This window comes from Otolemur garnettii, unplaced genomic scaffold (genome assembly GCF_000181295.1).
Source record: "Otolemur garnettii isolate 467f Iridium unplaced genomic scaffold, OtoGar3 scaffold00066, whole genome shotgun sequence".
Classification (NCBI taxonomy): Eukaryota; Metazoa; Chordata; class Mammalia; order Primates; family Galagidae; genus Otolemur; species Otolemur garnettii.
Window position 1 is genome coordinate 578,456 of NW_003852461.1, and position 4,316 is coordinate 582,771.

A 4,316-nucleotide genomic window follows, 5' to 3' on the forward strand; every position below is an offset into this window, starting at 1 on the left:
GGGGCAAAGGGCATGGAGCTTCTCTGCCTTTTGAGAGTCCTTCCTTCGGCATGATTGATTTCATCATTAGTCACTGACTAACTTGGTCTCTAGCTCCTCCCCTAGTGGGGGTGGGGACTGAAAGTTCCAATCCTCTAATGATGCTTTGGTCTTTCTAGTGACTGGGCCCCTCATCCCGAAATTATTTAGGAGACACTATCCATAGTCATCTCATTAACAAAATTAGAAGCTCATGTCAGGAACTAGGGACTAAGGCCAAATATCACAGCAAAAAATGCTCCTCTCACCCTTAAGATTCAGAAAATTACAAGGGTTTTAAGGACTGTGTGCTGAGAACCAGGATGAAGACTAGGTATATATTTCTCATTATATCACAATATCACAGTCAGACACTATAATATACTGGAAAAAGTCACAGAGTTTTGGGTAGAAAAAATTTTAAGTTCCAATTTTTTCTAGCGGTACAATCTCAGACAAATTATTTAGCCTCTTTTTGAGCTTATTTTTCTTTTTTTAATCTGTGATTTGGGTTAATTATAATTATCCTTTAGGGTTATGATCAGGGGAGCTAATGTGTACAAAGTACTTAGCTCAGTGCCTGTACATTTTTTTTTTTTTTTAGAGATAGAGTCTCACTTTATTGCCCTTGGTAGAGTGCTGTGGTGTCACAGTTCACAGCAACCTCTAACTTCTGGGCTAAGGCGATTCTCTTGCCTCAGCCTCCTGAGTAGCTGGAACTACAGGCGCCTGACACAATGCCCAGCTATTTTTTGTTGCCATTTGGCTGGGGCCGGGTTTGAACCTGCCACCCTCCGCATACGGGGCCAGTGCCCTACCCGCTGAGCCACAGGCATTTCCATGAATGCTGTTTCTGTTACTCAGCCCCCTTTTCTGGCCCTCCTTAATCCTCACAGAACTCATGTTTCTGTGATGCCCATCTCTGCTGCTTTCTCTCTGCTTGAGTGGATGATTCAGTTAACTGAATTCCCACAGGCTTTGATGATTTGGGACAGGAACTGAAGAAATCAACTTACAGGCTTGATTCAACCACACAACTCACTGGCAGAGATGTGAACTTCTTTGACAATGCCACAGCATGTGTCAAGGCATAAAATAACTAGGACAGATTGCTCACCTGCCCACAGGAGAGAGGCAGCCTTTCTCATTTTTCTGAATAAACCCTTCCAGCTTTGTGCTTTATTTAGGTACATTCCAGCTACAGTGACCAACTGGTTTGCCCTGGACTAAACTGGGAAGTTTTAGCACTTATAAAGTCCAGTGTCCCTAAAACCCTTTCAGTCTCAAGCACATCAAGACTGTTGGTCATCATACTTTTAAGAGTCTGAGCTACGCCCATGGCCTCTAGGTACCATCAATCTGCTGCAGGATAAGCAGCACAGGATTTGGAGCCAGGCAATTCCTGCATTATTCCACTTCTGGCTATGACATTTGCAGGGATTATTCCATTTTCTTGAACCTTGGTTTCTTCATCTGTGAACTACATCATATTCTTTCCTGAATTTGTAATGAACTTCATATTATTAAATAATAGCACAATGATCCCAATGTTGTAAACCCTCCATAAATGTTAGCTCTTTCAGTCCTGACAAGAGGAGTTTCATTATACCTTAAGGAACCAGGTCTCTAAAAATCCCCATCAGCAAAAAGAGGTGACCGGCAGGCACAGCAGGCAGCAGGGGGCACTGTTGCCACCATTCCCTGCTTCCTCTCACGGGCCAGCACTGCCCCCATCCTCACACCGAAGGAATAAAGCTTTAGCAAGCCCTGATGAAAGATGGCCACGCTCTAAACCCACACTTGGTTTTAACTTATCTAAATGTGTCCCACATGCTCACGATGATGTGAAGGGTGTATCTGGGCCGTTTTACATCTTGTACATTAATTTATAATCCTCTTCACTCCAGGAGGTTTATGAGGTGCCGGGGGATCAAATGTTTATTCTTAGAATTATACAACCCCAATCAACTAATTATTCTGATGAATTGTATACTTTTTTTTCTTTTTTCTTGACCAGACTGGAAACAATGACAGACATTCAACTGAGATCTATTTGTAAACCTCTGATGGATTGGGAATTACAGAGTTCTTAAACTGTCTCTTAAAATAAATATTTCTTATTTATCTGGCAAATTAAAGAGGAAAAAGCAACAATCCTCAAACTGATTAAACTAAGTAAGTTTAACCATGTTTAAAGAAAATGTTGTGGGAGGTAATAATCTCTATACTTAGGGAAAAACCTCATAACAAATCTTCATGCTGTTTTTGTTTAAGGGATTATTTGTGCAAGGCAACATTAGTGTTCCTAGTGAGAGTAATTGTTTACCTGGGGGAAGTTCAGGGGAAGAAGAAGGACATTAGTCAAATATTTTAAAAATTAAATCTCCAGAGTTCTTAACAACATTAAATGTTGCCTTTAGGGCATTTATCAAGCAGCTTGTACATAATTGACCTGTGCCCTCTGATTGCGCTGTTAGGCACGCTGTAACCTTAGTAAATAACGGCATCTTTCTTTCTTTTCTATTTTACACGGTATTTTACTGGTGATTTATACCTAACAAGATAAATAAGAAAATCTTCCTATAAAAATAACTAATATTTTTGAAGATTCAAATTGTGAACTAGGGTTTTATCAGAATTTTCTGATAGTATTCTATGAGTCAGCTAAGTATTTTCAATTCTAACGCATGACGTTATTTTGATTCCATTAGAAAGGCCCTGAATGGCAAAGAGGAGAGATTCATGCGAGTGAAGGTTAACACGGAAGCAACATGAAGGGATGTGTGAACATGGCATATTCTGCATGAATATGATTTAATACCTGAATTTGAGTTGCTGTTGAAAACCTAGTCTTTGGAAGTGGAAGGAGAACTGGTCTGACAAATCTCTCTTGGAGTGCTGCCCAATAGAAATATGAGAACATATATGGAATAAAAAGTTTTCAAGTAGCCACATTAAAAAAGTAAAAAGCTACATTAAAATGTCATTTAACTCAATATGCCCATTGAGTTATTTCAATATGTACTCTATATGAAATTATTGAGATATTTTGCATTCTTTCTTATACTATGTCTTTGAAATCTGATGTGCACTATTTACTTTTAGCCCGTTTTTGTTGTAGCCACACATCAAGTGTTCTACAGTCACAGAGGGTGATACCATACTGGATGGCTGGAGTTGGACCTATGCCTGGATGCCACCGCGCAGCTGAATTAAATCTTGTGATTGGAGGTGGCCTCTGTTTAGTGAGAGATGCTACTTCCTCCTCATCTCCCTTCTCTTTGTCCCTCCCTCCTCCTTGAGACCATGTAATGCACGTGACCATGTGCTCACTGTGCTAGGTGTTCCAAATGATTACTCGTTAACCTGTGAGAGTCAGAGATCCCACCTTAATGTTAAGGTGAATGAAATAACCAAACGATGGCAATATAGTGTAGTTCAAACTTGGAGGTTATTCATATGTGCTTCTGTCATTTCCTATACCTTGGGCGAGACATTCCTTAACTCTAACCTTGAGTGTTATCATTTATCAAATAGACACAACAGAAGGACCTCACTTAGAGATGTTGTCACATAGTTTGTTTGTTTGTTTTTGTTTTGTTTTGTTTTTTGAGACAGAGTCTCAAGCTGTCGCCCTGGGTAGAGTGCTATGGCATCACAGCTCACAGCAACCTCCAACTCCTGGGCTTAAGCGATTCTCTTGCCTCAGCCTCCCAAGTAGCTGGGACTACAGGAGTCCACCAAACGCCTGGCTGGTTTTTTGTTGTTGCAGTTGTCATTGTTGTTTAGCAGGCCCGGTCTGAGTTCAAACCCACCATCCCTGGTGTATGTGGCCGGTGCCCTAACCACTGAACTACAAGCGCCAAGCCTGTTGTTAAATAGTTTAAATGAGGCCACCACTGCAAAGCTGTAAGTATTCATTAAATATCAGTATCCCTAACTGGGGCGAATGTGGCATATTTCAGCACTTGTAACACATTATACAAATATGACTACTACAACTGAGGCTCAAAGAAGCCAAGTGACCTAGCCGAGGTAACATAGCTAATAACCAGTGACCAGGTTCTGACCCAGTCTGGCTGGTTTAGAACAGTATTTCTTGCTATTTGTTTTCAGTTATAAAACAGACTACATTTGTACTGACTCTCTGACAAAAAGCTTTTTTAAAGTTCTCTAGAAAGTTAAATTCTTGATATCTGCTTGCCATTCTCATAGAAGCATAATTCATAACCATAATTCATAACCATTTTTTGATAAACAGGATTTCACTGTTCTAAGAAACTAGACAAAAGAACATA